The following is a 17,155-nucleotide window of genomic DNA, read 5'->3' on the forward strand; positions in this document are numbered from 1 at the left end:
GGGCCCCGCTGAGCCCCGCGGCTGCGCGAGGGGGGCGGCCGAGGGGCGCCACCGGCCGGACTCGCGCGGCCGGCGCTCGGGGCGCGCAGGACAACGTGGCCGCGTCCGAGCGGATCCGGCGCGAGCGGAAGGGGCGGTCCCGGGGCGGGGCTTGGCGCGGGCCCCCCTCGCGACGCGCATTCGCGGCTTCGGGTGCGCACGGTTCCTCTCGTAGCGCTGGGGGAGGCCCCGCCACTGCCCGGGGCGCGACGCGCGGGGGCGCGCTCCTCGGGGCCGGGTGACCGCGGCCGGGATGCCGTAACCCCGCTTGCGCGCTGCGGGCCCCGCGCCGAGCTCCCGCGGTCTGGGCCTGGACCCCGAGGCTTTTGTTGGGTGTCCTGCCGGGCGCCCAGGCCTCGGTACGGTGCCACAGAGTGCGGGCTTGGTGTGGGTGCGGGGGGAGGAGACGCCTGGCCTCCCCAGGAGGCCGGAGGATGGGAGTAGCCGGCTGAGTTGCACCATTCAACCACCCTACTTGCAGGCACTTGCAATTTTGTTTTAAAAAAAAGCCTTAATTATCTGATGGCAACATGTCTGCAAGACAGAATGAGTCAGACAAACCCAGTTCGGCTTCTTCCCACTGTGCCAGAGCCAACTGGTTTACCCTTCTGAGCTTCGGCTTCCTCTCTGGAGAAACGGGGATGAGCATATATCCCAACAAGGAGGAAGACTTCGTCACCTCTTTCAGGTTTTAAACCCGAGGGTGTTCATCCATTAGCGAAGAAAATACCCAGTGCGTGGAGTATTGATTAGGACCTAGCTTGCGTGCTCCTTCCTGAGTGCAGGAAAGCGAGAATCCCACTCTGATTCAGGCTCTGCGCTGTACGCATCCTTCCTGCCTTGGCATTTCTTGGTTTCCTTTGCTGTTTCCTCGGTATTGTCCTCATCCTCTTGATTTCATTGAATCCAGACAGCCTTGCCTTGCTTTATTTCTCAACTTGCCTCTGTTTACTTTAATTTCCATTATTACACCTTGAGCGAAATTATTTCAACACTGTCAGTTTTGCAGATGTTTTTTAGATAAGTTGATAGCCGGGTGACTGTGAGCATTTCCACTCATTTCCCTATTGCGAGTCTTTCCCTCCAGCCTCTTTATAAGAACACCTCCAGGGTAAGAATCATCCTTAGATAAACCGTAAAATGCTCCTTTTATTCTCTCCCTTCTCAGAAATTTTCAAAGCTTCTTTTTTTGCCACCAGGTCATTGTCCAAATCCTTGAGTGTGGGCTTCCAGTTAGCTCTTCTGGCCTCCAACATGAAGTAACGCCTTCACTGTCCTCTTAGGAAGCCACAATCCCAACCCAGCCTCGCAGGGCTTGGGCTGTGCCCACCACAGTCCTCTGCAAGCCTGCTCATCAGTCCTACCCCTTCCTTAGAGCATAGCCTAAACAAACTGACCGCACTGACCTCTCTCCTTTCCAGTCAGCCTCCCATGGTCACACAGAACCTCAAATTCTGAGTACTTGGTTATTTTCTAGGGGAACACTTTGACTGCCTTGCGTAGAACCCTTACCTCTCTCTCAAAGTTCTCAATCAGGGCATACATTTAAAGTAGGAAGTGACTTTGGTTTTCACATAGTCCAACATACTTCATAAATAAGGAAACTGATATCAGATGCTTAAGTGGGGACAGAGACTCCTCTCCAGACCCTCTATGCTCTCAATTTGGGGTCTCTCTAATCACATTGAAAGTAATCATTATTATTTATTTATTTGTAAAGTGACCAGTGTGCCAACATGAATGCCTGTTAGAGGCAAGAGGGGAACTTAAATGAGCAGCCCAGACAGGGGACCAATAGGGAAAGAGGGGGACAGGGACTCATTGGAGGACTGATGTCCTCAAGAGGCGGCTACTTCTCTCTCGCTAAAGACTGCCGTTGAGAATCTGGGCCCAGATTCAGCTCAAGAGAAGGCAGAAATCTGGAGGGTTTTTTTTTTCTTCTTCTTTTAAAGTTTTATTTATTTTAGAGAGAGGAAGCACGAGGTGCGGGAAGGGCAGGGGGAGAAGGACAAGCAGACTCTGTGCTGAGCGCAGAGCCAAATGACGGGCTTGATCCCAGGACCCTGAGATCATGACCTGAGCCAAAACCAAGAGTTGGACACTTAACCAACTGAGCCACTCCAGAAATCTGGAGGTTTGGTGTTTTTTTTTAAGATTTTATTTATTTATTTGACAGAGAGACACAGCGAGAGAGGGAACACAAGCAGGGGGAGTGGGAGAGGGAGAAGCGGGCTTCCCGCGGAGCAGGGAGCCGATGTGTGGCTCGATCCCAGGATCCTGGGACCATGACCTGAGCCGAAGGCAGACACTTAACGACTGAGCCACTCAGATGCCCCAAATCTGGAGTTTTGTATGAAACTTATTGACTTTTAAGTGTTGAAAACTAAAAATTGTAAAATCATCTCTGCAGATGAGGTTGAGCTCCTGGCCTCCAGTTTGGGACTTCTGGTACACATATTTATTTTAATAAGTGCTTTTCGATCTTAATACAACGTAGAAAGGACTGTTGTTTGACTGTTTTATAGCCAATTTCCACTCCTTCCTTTAAGTTTAATTGCAGATAGCAATATAGTCAGCTCAGAGGTACTTCCCAGGCCCCTTTGCTGCCAGTACTAAGGTATGCTCATGAAGGCAACGCTACAGGATGAAACCCTGTCCCGCTGGTGATGGATCTGTTGCCCAGTGAACTGTGGAGACCACAGGTCCTGAGGACTCAACCCAGCCTGGCCCAAAGACGTCACCAAAGTTTCCTGGTCTCATCAGGAGAAAGAATTCAAGGACAGACACACAACATAGTGAATGAGCAACACAAGCAGGAAAGTTTATTAAAGTGGAGACTACCAGGGCGCCTGGGTGGCTCAGTCGGTTAAGCATCTGCCTTCCACTGAGGTCATGATCCCAGGGTCCTGGGATCGAGTCCCGCACCGGGTTCCTTGCTGAGTGGGAAACCTGCTTCTCCTTCTGACGGCTGTGCCCCCTTCTTGTGCACATGTTCTGTCTCTTTCCCTGGCAAATGAATAAATAATGGTTTTTTTTTTTTTTTTAAGATTTTTTTTATTTATTTATTTGACAGAGAGAGACAGCGAGAGAGGGAACACAAGCAGGGGGAGTGGGAGAGGGAGAAGCAGGCTTCCCACAGAGCAGGGAGCCTGATGTGGGGCTCGATCCCAGGACCCTGGGATCATGACCTGAGCCGAAGGCAGCTGCTTAACGACTGAGCCACCCAGGTGCCCCAATGGTTTTTTTTTTTAAAGTGAAAGTACCATCTCAAGATGTGAGAGCAAGAAACAGAGACAGAGAGAGTAGGCTAGAGGGGGTGGAGAGGGAGAGGGAAAGGGAGTGTGCAAGCCAGCGAGCTGCATATGCAACCTGTGGGGTTCACCTTCTATCTTTTACTGATAGTTGTTAACTAGGGCAAGGACTTCTTGGAAGCAGGGTTTCCACGCCTTTTCTTCCTCACTTGCTCAGGGCTTTCCTGTCGTGGCGCCACCACCGTGGGCCTGTCTGGTGGACAGGCCTCTGACCTTCCCCACAGCCGGCCACAGCTGCCTCCTTGCTGGCCTGCAGGCAACCTATTAGAGCCTACCTACCTGTCAGCTCTAACACTGGGATTAACCTTTGTCCTTTCTTCCTTCAGCCTGGAATGTGCACAGGATGGTAGGAGCTTGGGCAGCTGTCCTGGACCATGAAGCAATCTTGAATGCTGGAAGCCAATTAGGATGGTGTAGTGACAGGTGAATAAGCCTGGGTCCTTATACACTGCAGAGTGCTTGCATCAAACTTCATATATGTGAGAGATTAAAGTCAGTGTCTTGTTTAAGCCATTTATTTGGTTTGTCTGCATATGCAACAAAAAACTAAACCTAACTAATAAAGGGGTCCCTGGGTGGCCCAGTCGTTAAGCGTCTGTCTTTGGCTCAGGTCATGATCCCTGGGTCCTGGGATCGAGCCCTGCATCAGGGCTCCCTGCACAGCAGGAAGCCTGCTTCTCCATCTCCGTCTCCATCTCCGTCTCCTTCTACTGCTCCCCCTGCTTGTGCTCTCTTGCTCTCTCTGTCAAATAAATAAATAAAATCTTTAAAAAAAGAAACAAACACTAAACCTAACTAATACAATTATTTTTAAATTTTTTCTTTTTTCACATTTTTAAAATTTGAATTCAATTAATTAACATATAGTGTATTTAGTTTCAGAGGTAGAGGTCAGTGATTCATCAGTTGCATATAACACCCAGTGCTCATCACATCACGTTCTCTCCTTAATGTCCATCACCCAGTTACCCCATCCCCCCACCCACCTCCCCTCCAGTGACCCTCAGTATGATTAAAAGTCTCTTATGGTTGGGGTGCCTGGGTGGCTCAGTCGTTAAGCGTCTGCCTTCAGCTCAGGTCATGATCCCAGGGTCCTGGGATCGAGCCCCGCATCGGGCTCTCTGCTCGGCAGGAAGCCTGCTTCTCCCTCTCCCACTCTCCCTGCTTATGTTCCCTCTCTTGCTGTGTCTCTCTCTGTCAAATAAATAAATAAAATCTTAAAAAAAAAAAAAAGTCTCTTATGGTTTGTCTCCCTCTCTGATTTCATCATGTTTTATTTTTTCCTCTCTTACCCTATGATCCTGTTTTGTTTCTTAAATTCCACATATGAGTGAGATCATATGATAATTGTCTTTCTCTGACTTATTTCGCTTAGCATAATACCCTCTAGTTCCATCCACGTTGTTGCAAATGGCAATATTTCATTATTTTGATGGCTGCATAATATTCCATTGTATATATATACACCACATCTTCTTTATCCATTCATCTGTCGGTGGACATCTTGGCTCTTTCCATAGTTTGGCTATTGTGGACAATGCTGCTATAAACATCAGGGTGCACATACCCTTTCGGGTCACTACATTTGTATCTTTGGGGTAAATATCCAGGAGTGCAATTACTGGGTCCTAGGGTAGCTCTATTTTTAACATCTTGAGGAACCTCCATACTGTTTTCCAGAGTGGCTGCACCAGCTTGCATTCCCACCAACAGTGTGGGAGGGTTCCCCTTCCTCCACATCCTTGCCAACATCCGTCGTTTCCCGACTTGTTAATTTTAGCCATTCTGACTGGTGTGAGGTGGTATCTCATTGTGATTTTGATTTAAAATACAATTATTAGTAAAATATTTTATTTTATTTTAAGATTTAATTATTTATTTGAGAGAGAGAGAGAATGCGCATGAGCAGGGGGCGGGGCAGAGGGAAATGGAGAGAGAAACTCAAGCCAACTCTGTGCTGAGCGCAGAGCCTGAGGCGGGACTTGATCCCGAGGCGGGACTTGATCCCATGACCCCAAGACCATGACCTGAACCAAAACCAAGAGTCAGACGCTCACCCAGGTGCCCCTTAAATATTTTATTTTAAAATGAATTCCTAACCTACTCCTTTTACTCAGTCTAGCTGCCCTAAGGGTACCATTAATTTCTACTAGTATTAGCTAAGTCTAGAGGACACTTTGCAGTCTTTATCTTAATGGTTTTGGGGCATTTGACACTGTTGACCCGTCCCTGCTTGGACCATTCATCCTCAGGGCACTAAACTGAGGAGGACCGGGTGAGGCCTGCGGTGTTCCTGCTGTAGCTTCTCTTCTCGGGCCCTGCCACGTGACACTGAAGTTAGTCTGGAGAAATGAAGACTATCAGGAGAAGCACAGGGCTAGGACAGTTGAAGTAAGAATAGGCTGCGCCATCCACGGGACAGAAGAGAAGCTGAGGAGTAGACCCACATTTGAATAAGAATTTAGTCCAGGATGAAACGGGAATTTCAGGTGGGTGTTTACACATTCAATAAATGATCCTGGGACAACTGGCCAGCCATTTGGGGGAAAAAAATTCCCATCTTCTTTTTTGTGTGTGTGTGAGTAAAGCCTTGGAAGTTTGTTAAGTGAAGATAGAGAAAAAGCTCTCAAGAGTGAGAGATAAGGGGACAAATCCGGACCACCCTGCCCTAGGCGTGTGGGGTGGGTGTCTTTATGATAATCACCTGTGACCAACAAAGAATAACCAGACCCTAAAAAGGAAGTAAGCCACTGAAGATGTTATCAATAGAGATGTTAAAAGGACTTAAGTTCCCTGGTTAGCTTTCTATAAACAAGACCAACCCTAAAGGCCCTTGTTGGCAACCCTGTCAGGACCCCTCCATCTTACTTCTTATACCAAAATATATTTCAGATCAATGAAAGGTTTGAATTTTAAAAAATGAATCTCTAAAAGTTCTTTTTAAAAAACTGATTGATTTTTTTTTTTAAATTGTCATCTAGAGGAAGGTCTTTCTAAACATAACCACAAACCCAGAAACCACAAATGGATACATTTGATTACATAAAATTAAAAATCAAATGACTTCTATACAGAAAAATACCTTTAAACAGTCGAACAGTAAAGGAAAATGAGGAAAAAGTATTTTTAGCAAATAACACAGTGGATGACTTTCCTTGAGAGACAAAATACTTTCACAAATGTAAGTAAACGCAGAGAGGAAATGAGAAAAGGATTTGAGCATAGGAAAAAGAACAATTGGTTCATAAACGTGAAAAGAGGTTCAAGTCACTCAGTGTTCATGAAATAAAACAATGTGATGCTTTTAATTTATGAGATTAGTAAAGATTACAAAGCTTGGCAATACTCAGTATTGGTGAGAATGGGAGGAAATCAGCACTCCAGTGCACCGTGGGAGCCTAAGTTGGGAGAACATTGTTGAGAACAGTTTGGCGATAGCCAAAAAAAATTTTAATACACATACGTTTTGAACCATCCACTCCACTTCTCTCCCATCTGCACGAAGGTGATGGATGACTTAAGGATTGTAATTAGAGCATTGTTTGGATTTGTAAAATACTGGAACCAACATAAGCATGCCTCCACAGGGGACAGGTTGTTGATAATACTGTGCAGGCATGCAATACTATGTAGGTACCAAAAGGAGTGAGGTAAATCTATACATACTAATATGGACAGATGTCTGAGATCCTTTCATTCATTCATTCATTCATTCATTCATTCATTCAACAAGTGCTGAGTCTCCAGTATGTGCCCACCTCTCTTCTAGACTCCAGGATACTTCAGAGAACCAAACAAAGTTCTGGGCACATGGAGTTGCTTTCTAGAAGGAAAGATGGACAATAAGCAAACTAAAATAAGTGCACAGTGTGAAAGATGCCGTGAAAAATGAATCCAGATGTGGAGCGTGGAAAGTGACTGGGGTGTTATTTTACACCGGGCCGTCAGGGGAGGTTTCTCTCATGAGGTAGCCAAGTGGCTACTTCAGTTTTGAGTCTCAAGTGTGTATGTCATTGGGCATTTATCCCAGAAAAATGAAAACGTACATTCACGTAAAAATCTGCATGCAAATAGGAAGCATCCCGTGATGGGGAGAACAAAGGCAAAAGAAATGCAGAAAAAGTAACCTTCCTTACAGCTTACAGCCCATTGACAAGTCCTTGGGATACACAGAGAGACCTTCCTCTGGGAGCTCAGCTGCCTGGATGTGAATACTTTGCTAAGGGCAAAAGGCAAATTTAGCCCAGGCCCCAGGATCCTGTAAGTCAACTTTAACATATAAAAATCCCTTAGAAACTTGTTTGTCTCTACCCCCCAAGGTGTATGTTAGCAATCATCCTCCAGGCCCATGGCCCACAATATACATCTGAAGGGTCTCATGACTGATGTTTTACTAGACAGTAGTAAATGACCTTATCTTAACAGCAGCTAGCCCCTCAAGTCCAGAAAGCCTTGCTTCCAAATTCCGTAGAAACTTGTGCTGTCCCTAACCCCCTCCCAACTTAAAAGTATATCATCAGTCACTCCTCACGACCCCAGTGCAGCTCGTCCTGCTCATGGGTCCTGTCCCCGTGATGAGGGAGCAGAAGGGGCTGAAGACACAGCACAAGCCGACACCCTGCAACCTCCACACCCCCCCGCCCCCCACTCCTGGGTGGGACACGTGTGACATTCTTCCAGGAAGCTCCCAACTGTCTTCAAGTTACTGCCTTGCTAGAGGGAAGAACAACCTTGACTTGACGAAGGCAAGGCCTCCAGTATCTGGTAGGTCCTCTTTTGCATAAGAAAGTTCTTTTGAAACCTCCCTTTGCCTCACCTCCCCCAGCCCCACAGTATATAATCAGCCTCCCCTCACAACCCCGGGGCAGCAGCTCTTCCTGCCTACGGGTCCTGTCTCCGTGCTTTCCAAAACCACCATTTTGGTCACCTGGGTGGCTCAGTCGTTGAGCGTCTGCCTTCGGCTCAGGTCGTGATCCCGGGGTCCTGGGATCAAGCCCCGCGTTGGGCTCCCTGCTCCGCGGGAAGCCTGCTTCTCCCTCTGCTACTCCCCGCTTGTGTTCCCTCTCTCACTGTCTCTCTGTCAATTAAATACATAAATAAATAAAATCTTAGGGCGCCTGGGTGGCTCAGTCGGTTAAGCGTCTGCCTTCGGCTCAGGTCATGATCCTGGGGTCCTGGGATCGAGTCCCACATCGGGCTCCCTGCTCTGCGGGAATCCTGCTTCTCCCTCTCCCACTCCCACTGCTTGTGTTCCTGTTCTCATTATCTCTGTCTCTGTCAAATAAATAAATAAAATCTTAAAAAAAAATCGGGTCTTTATTAAAAAAATAAATAAATAAACCACCATTTTGCACCAAAGATGTCTCAAGAATTCCTTCTCGGTTGTCGGCTCCAGACTCCACCCCACCAAACCTCCCCTATACTCAAAACCACATCACCCACGCTTTAATAAAACCACTTGACCGTTGTTCCCAGACCCCAACATCACATCACATCATCCCAGATAAACTGAGACAAATCATCACACTGTCTTGAAGATCCTATTCAGAAGGTTCTTACGCACAGCAACTTTCCCCTAAATGCCTTTGGCCACTGCAAAAGGACGTCAGCAAGGGCCATCTTTCTGAGCACATATTGCTAACCAGAATAAAAACCTGGGTTCGTAAGCAAAGAAGGAGGAAGGTGAAAATGGGCATTAGCAGTTTCTGTCACAAGCCCTGAGTTAGCAATATCTGTGACCTAATTTCAGAGTTTCCATGAAACACCTTTTGACTCTTCTCTTCCCCCATCTCTCTGAAGTCACTCAAAATAGTGGGTGTAACATGACCAGGGCCAGACCTGCCCTCTTCCTCATCTTGTCCTTGTCTCCTCCATTTTCCAGCATCTTCCCTCAGCCCAAAGACAAACGTCCGCATGAAGCCAACCTGATGAGTGTGCGCACGACACAGTCATCTGGGCCAAACTGTCATGTGTGCTGGGAGGGGCCCACGGGATAACACACCACTGTCACGGGAGGAGTCCCACGTGTTTAGGGGTTACTTCCTGGAGAAGATGAAAGCCAGACCTCTCTTAAGGCAAGGCCAAATTCCTGACTGCACAAAAACCATGAACCCAAGATGAGAAAACCGCCATAAAAATATTAGAAATGTCTCCAGTTTAGTGTGGGTAAGAAGCCTGTTCTTCCATTATTCATCTTACCCCAGATGGATGAGCATTTCAGGGCATTGCGCAAAGGCGGCAAAGTAGGGAACCCTATAGCCCCTCTTCAGCTTCTCATTTCCTTTGCTGTCTTGCTGGTCTGGAAGGACAGATAGCTGGGGGAGGGGGGTCCAAAAAGCGAGGTGGAGGGAGGGGCTTGCTAGGTCCACAATTTAAAAATCCTGGAGAGAAGTGATCAGACTCCCGGTAATCTGGAGGCATTTCTGCATTTCTGCATTGGGGTGAAAAGTTGGTGGACCTTTTGTATCTTTTGAATTTTGTACCGTGTGCATGCCTTCGTTATCCAAGGCAAATTAAAAGAAAATAAGGACACAAATGAATTCTCAAGGATATAAAGCACTCCTTTCTGCACAGAGAAATATTCTATTTTAAATTTGTAACTGTAAAAATGGTTTTGCCTCAATAAAGGAATTAGTTTTGTTTCAGAAATTGACTTTTTGATTTTGAAAAATATTGGTCCATTTACAAATAAGCTCTGAAATTTCTTTTTTTTTTAAGTTTTTATTTATTTATTTGAGAGAGAGAGCACAGAGGGAGAATGAGAGGGAGAAGCAGACTCCCCACTGAGCAGAGAGCCCGATGTGGGGCTCCATCCCAGGACCCCGAGATTATGACCTAACCAATTGAGTCACCCCGGCGCCCCACTCTGAAATTTCTTCTAACAGTAAAAAAAACATGAAGTATTTCATTTTGACATAGCAGTCTCTCCATTCCTCAGCATCTGAAAATTTCCATTATAAGACATCATTCATCTTGCATTTACTATTTAAATCTAGGTTTTTTTGGTCTAGTGAGAAAAACAAGGAGAACCAAAGTAGTTAAAAAGAAAGCAACAAAGAAAAAAAATCATCAAAAATATATTAGTTTAAAAATTATGGTACACACTACAATGTGATTCTGTCATTAAAAAGAATGTATGTACTGATTTGAAAAGACTTCCACATTATGTTGTTTTGTTAGGAGCAAGTTGCAGTAGATTGTGTAGAATGAATTTTTTCTTTGGTAAGAGAATAATGTACAAATGTACACACTAAAAAAATACATAGAGGACTATAACCCAAATTAGTAAGGGTGTGATGCATTGTGGGTTCCTGGGTGGTTCAGTTGGTTAAGTGTCCAACTCTTGGTTTCGGCTCAGGCCGTGATCTCAGGGTCTGGAGATCGATCCTGCATTAAGCTCTGCGCTCAGTGGGGAGTCGACTTGGGATTCTCTCTTCTTCTCCCTTAGTCCCTCCCTGCTCTCTCTCTCTCCCTAAAATAAATAAATAAAATCTTTAAAAAAAAATGGGTGTGATGTGTCAGAAGAACTGGGAGGAGGGGATAGATTATGAGTGATGTCTACTTTCTAGGTTGTATTTTTCTGCAATACATGTTTTATTTTTACTATAAGCATATGCTATTTTGTACAGATAATTTAAGAATTACAAAAAGGGAGGGATTTTAGAGAGCTAGGCAAGAGACCAAAGGGTTACAAGCCAAGAACTCGAAGCATTCTTCCTCCTCAGACTTTTTTCCCCCCAAATTTAAAATTCTCATGTCTTATTGGATGATTAGCACCCTTTTCAAGACCCTCAAATCCTTTGCGGCTGCCTGTGAAAGTGGTATAATTAAACCATCAGGAGGATATTGTAAACTGTGGGAGAATCTGACTTGCTCTAAGCTTAGGAGTGAATATGTAGAAGAAAATGTGGACAGGCTGCACTGATCCATTTGGCTAGGTACCTTTGGGTAAAGAAGCAATGGTGAGGGACAGACTCTGAGCCCTGAGCCCTTGCAGGAGGGAGGACCACTGAAGTTTTGTGAGCTGATCAGCCACGGCCCCCGCAGTACCCATTGGAGGCTCCTGCAATGATGGTACAAGAGGGTGTTGGCCAGGAAGGAGCTGATGGCATGATGGAAGCGGGACCGGGCAGACAGTCCGGATAAGACTCCGAGCCCCCGTGCCCTTCTCCTCATCTATCTCTACAGAGGATGAAACTGAAACCGGCGAGGAAGAAAGAGACTTCTTAAAACAGAGGAATAAAGAAGCACACAGTAATGACGAGCTAGAAGCAAGAAAAAGAGAAGGAGCGCCGACATCTGATAAAGGAGAGGGATCTACTTGCACTTTGGGAAGACACAGGTTCTCTTTGAACAGATATGCTTTGTCGTTTTCCGACCCGATGGCAAACTCCCAGAATGGACTGCTGTGCAGCCAGAGGAGGGAAAACATTAGGAACCTTGTAGGAATCATTGATTTGTGCGAATCCTTCCTCTTCTCATTCAGGTTGATGGAGAAGGAGAGATGCGTTGTTTATTTAATAGGTATCAGAATAGGTACTTAGAAGCTATTGGATACTGGGCTCTGTTATTAGGGCACAGAGTCCTTCCAGATCCTGCGAGGTAGGGGCCATGATTATGATCCCCATTTTCTGGCTGGGGAAATTGGTAAGTAAAGGTCACAGAGTCAGTGGATGACGGAGCCAGGACGGGAATCCGGGTAGACTGGAGTCTGAGTCTGAGCCCTGAGCCCTAACCCCTACACTAATGGTCTCTCTCTCTCTCCATTAAACGGCCTCTCTTGATCGGACCCAGGTCTCTGCCCGACACTTTTTTTTCCCAAGCGGATACTTACATGGGTTTATTTCTCCTGACAACACTCCCTGTATAGGGCATTACTTTGAGAGGCCAGTGTGAAGAGTCCTAGATTATAGGGCAATCTAAGACCAGATACAGGATATGAGAACCCAAGGCATACTCAGGTAATACTATCACCGAAAAATGTGATCATGTCCAGTCACTTAAATATTAGTTCTTTTTGAATTGGTCATTTGCTTCCCAACTTTTAATTGTATTCTATTTCCTGAGGAAAGATCTTTGGAGGCAATGGAGGAAAAGCTAAGCTGACCGGTCCTTTTTTTTTTTTTTTTAAAGATTTTGTTTATTTATTTGAAAGAGAAAGAGCATGGGGGTGGGGAAGGAGCCGAGGGGGGAGGGGCAGAGGGAGAGGCTAGTAGGCTTCCTGCTGAGCACCGAGCCAGCAGCAGGCTGGTCCCAGGACCCCAAGATCATGACCTGAGTCTAACTCAGACCCTTAACCGACTGAGCCACCCAGGCACCCCTGACCTGTCCTTTTAAAAAGCAACGGTTTGGGGGATTTCATTGAATACACTTTTTTTTTTTATTAAAAAAGAAAAGCTTTATTGTTTGTTGTTGTTGTTTGTTTTTTGTTTGTTAGTTTATTAAAGATTTTATTTATTTGACAGAGAGAGACACAGTGAGAGAGGGAACACAAGCAGGGGGAGTGGGAGAGGGAGAAGCAGGCTTCCCGCCGAGCAGAGAGCCCGATGCGGGGCTTGATCCCAGGACCCCGATCCCAGGACCCCGGGATCATGACCTGAGCTAAAGGTAGATGCTTAATGACTGAGCCACCCAGGCAGCCCAAAAGGCTTTATTGTTTATAAAAAGGGGAAAAAAAGACAAAATATAGAAATAATTAAAAGAAGCAAAGGTACATATAATGGAAGGCCCTACATTTTGCTGTGATTTCCTGACAGATGATGGGAACTCATAGGTTTATCTAGTTTACATTTTATTGCCATTGTACAGAAATTCTTTAGTATAGACTTTTTGTGTGTGTGGCATAAAAGAAGTTAACCTTAAGTATTTTAACTTTTATAAGTAATGTTTATCCAGAAACATTTGTCAAATGAAAACAAATCTGGACTTCGCAGGGACTTTATTCAAAAGGATAATTATAAGGAAGAAAAGGGACTTTTGCAATGGGGGGAGCTCTGTGTAAGCCTCCGAAAAGTTAGAGGTTTTTTGGTTTTTTTGTTTGTTTGTTTTGTTTTCTTGTTTGTTTTATTGATTTCTTTTTATCTTTAATTACACATTTCTTGAGCACATACCATATTACAGCTCCTGGGATACAACAATAAACAAGGTAGCCATGTTCCTTGCCCTTATGGTTTTTATATTCAAGTAGAGAAGACATACAATTAAGCCAACAATTGTAATCAAAATGTATATTATAAAATTTTTCAAACACACAGAAAAGTTGAGAGACACGTATAACGAGCATCCAACTATCCATCACTCATTTGGAGAGCAGCTGCCAGCATTTTGCGAGAGTCACTCTGATAGGAGCAGAGAGCTCCTGGTAATCAGCCTAGGTGAGATGTCTGCCCTCAGGGAGCTCACAAGCCACTGGGGGCTGGGTGGGGGCAGGATGGCTGTGGCCTCCGTCTCTCCCCGTGTGTCCTTGCCCCATCCTTATGACCTCATTTAACTATCTCCATAAAAGCCTTGTCTCCAAATATGGTCAGACTGGGGGTTAGGGCTTCAGCACATGAATTTCCAGGAGACACAATTCAGTCCATAGCAGTGTGGGACTACTCTACCACGGGACCCTACAGCGGGGGGAGAAGGGCTCAGCTGGGCCCATCCTTCCAGCCATTCCCTGACGAAGGCTTTAGGCGAATGAAGAGCAGCCCACCTGCCTGACGGCTACATTCTGATTGACAGTCGATGCCACGTGGAGCAGAGGGATGGGATCAGCCCAGGGAGCCCTGGTGTGGGTGTACTTTGTTACCTGGTTGAAACAGTTATAAACAGGCAATCAGCATGTGGTTACTAATTGTGACCCTGGTGGGTAGGAGTGGCATCCTGGATAGCAAGGAAGAAATCATCCAAGGACCCAGAATACACTGGGCCTGAAGAAGATTACGTCACCTCTTTGAGCTCTGGGACCATTTCTCTCCTGTTTCTGTGCTGAACTCGAATAAACGGCTGCCCCCGCTTTCCTGGCAGGCAACCCACTCCCTCCACAACCAGCCTCTCAGAAAACTTTATGCATCTTTCCAAGATACAACAATTTCTCCCTTCTTTTAATATCTTCAGAGCTTATACTGGGTAGCATCTAATTGACACTGGATAAGAAATTGTCTGATATGGTAATTTCAAACTTGCAGAGATAAAATGCACATAACATATGCAAGTTTTCAATGTATAGTGTAATGAATTGTTACGTGTGTCTAGCCAACATTCAGATCATAATGAAGAACATTTTCAGCATCCCAGGGGCTCCCTCATGCTTCCCCTCCATCAATACCCATCCCCAAGAGTTACCCACAGAAAACCACTGTTCCAAATTTCCAGACATATTAATTTTACCTGTTCTTGAAATTCATATAAATAGAATCATGCACAGAACCACAATGAGATGCCACCTCGCACCTGTCAGATGGCTAAAATTAACAGCACAGGAAACGGCAACGGCAGATGTTGGAGAGGATGCGGAGAAAGGGAAACCCTCCTACACTGTTGGTGGGAATGCAAGCTGGTGCGGCCACTCTGGAAAACAGTATGGAGGTTCCTCAAGATGTTAAAAATAGAACTACCCTACTACCTGACAATTGTACTACTGGGTATTTACCCAAAGGATACAAAAATACAGATTCGATGTTTATAGCAGCAATGTCCGCAATAGCCAAACTGTGGAAAGAGCCAAGATGTCCATCAACAGATGAATGGATAAAGAAGATGTGTTGTATAGATACAATGGAATATAATGTAGCCATCAAAAGAGTGAAATCTTGCCATTTGCAACGATGTGGATGGAGCTAGAGGGTATTAAACTAAGTGAAATAAGTCACTTAGAGAAAGACAAATACCATATGATTTCACTCATATATGGAATTTAAGAAACAAAACATGAACATAGGGGAAGGGAAGGAAAAATAAAATAAGATAAAAACAGAGAGGGAGGCAAACAATAAGAGACTCTTAACGACAGAGAACAAACTGAGGGTTGCTGGAGGGGAGGTGGCAAGGAGGGATGGGATAATTGGGTGATGGGCATTAAGGAGAGCACGTGATGTGATGAGCACTGGGTATCATACGTAAGTGATGAATCACTGAATTCTACTCCTGAAACCAATATTGCGCTGATGTTAACTAACTAGAATTTTAAAAAAAGGAAAGTCTCATCAGAAGAAAAATATTTTGTAATTGTGTGGTGAGGGCTATTAACTGGACTTACAGTGGTGGTCATTTTGCAATGTATACAAATATTGAATCATTACGTTGTATACCTGAAACTAATATGTATAATGTCATATGAACTATATATCAAAAATTTTAAAAAGCCTAAAAATAAACAAATAAACAGAATCATACAATAAACACTTTTTGGTGTCTGGCTTTTTTTTTTTTTTTTTTACTCTTTACATTTGTAAGATTTATTCTAATCTACAGCAGTAATTCAATTTTTACTTCTCCTGCTATAGTGATTCACTATGTGACTATATCACAATTTATTTTATTACTTTGCCATTGATGGGTATTGAGTTGTCTTAAGAATTTTATTCTATTATGAATAAAACTGCCCCAAACATTCTTATATATGTCTGTAGATGGACAAATGCACTCATTTCTAGGAGTAGAATTAATGGATCAAGGATAGGTATATGTTCAACTTTCTAGATATTGCCAAACAATTTTCCAAAGTGATTGTACTAATTTACATTTCCAGCAGTAGTATATGAGAATTTTAATTGCTCTATGTACTCACCAACATTTGGTGTATTTGTTTTGTTTTGTTTTGTTTTTAAATTTTGGCCATTCAGGTAGATTTGTAACGGTAACTCATTGTGGTTTTAATTTATATTTTCCTGATAATTAATGATATTGAGCATCTTTTCATATGGTTACTGAGCATTTGAACGGCCTCCTTAGTGAAGTGTGTGATCAAGTCTTTCACCCACTAAAAAAATAAGGTATTTGTCTTTTTCTTGTTGATTCTTAGTAAGGCTTTATATATTTGGAAAGAGTCTCTTGCCAGATACATATATTGCAAATATTTTTTCCCAGTTTATGGCTTCCCTTTTAACTTTTTTAAAGATCTTTTTTTGATGAGCAGTCTTTAGTTTTGATGAATTCTGCTTTATCGACTTTTTTCTTTTTGGTTACTACCACTGTTTTTGAAATCTTTGCCTACCCCAAGTTCGTTAAGATATTCTCCTTCTTCTAGAAGCTTTACTTTCCCTTTCATATTTAGGAGTATGATCCATTTTGAATTAATTTTTTTGTTTAATATGTAAAAAGAAAACCACAGTCCCAAAATGGCACCACTTAGGTTAAGGCCCCAAGTCATTAACTAAGACTTAATCCCTATCCGGACTGCAATTTCAGCCCCCAGGAATGTAAACTTCAACCAGTCAACATGGAATTTCCTGGTCAGTGCCAATAAGGTTCTCTGTCACATGGGCCCTCTTCATCCCCCAAAAGTCATCCACCTATTAAAACCCTTTTGTCCCCAAATGAAGGTGACTGAACCTGAAATAATCCTTCTTTTCTGTTGATGACTTTCTTGTCCTGCCTTTAAAAACTTTCCCCTTTCTGTAGCCCCTTAGAGCTCCCCTCTACTTGCTGGATGGGATGCTGCCCAATTCATGAGTTGATTAATAAAGCCAATTAGATCTTTAAAATTTAGTCAGTTGAATTTTTGTTATTTAACAGGTGTGAGACAGGGGTCTACATCTATTTTTTCCCAGTTGGTCCAGCACCATTTACTGAAAAGCTGGATCATAAATATGCAAATGCAT

The sequence above is a fragment of the Neomonachus schauinslandi genome, chromosome 8 (genome assembly GCF_002201575.2).
Source record: "Neomonachus schauinslandi chromosome 8, ASM220157v2, whole genome shotgun sequence".
Classification (NCBI taxonomy): Eukaryota; Metazoa; Chordata; class Mammalia; order Carnivora; family Phocidae; genus Neomonachus; species Neomonachus schauinslandi.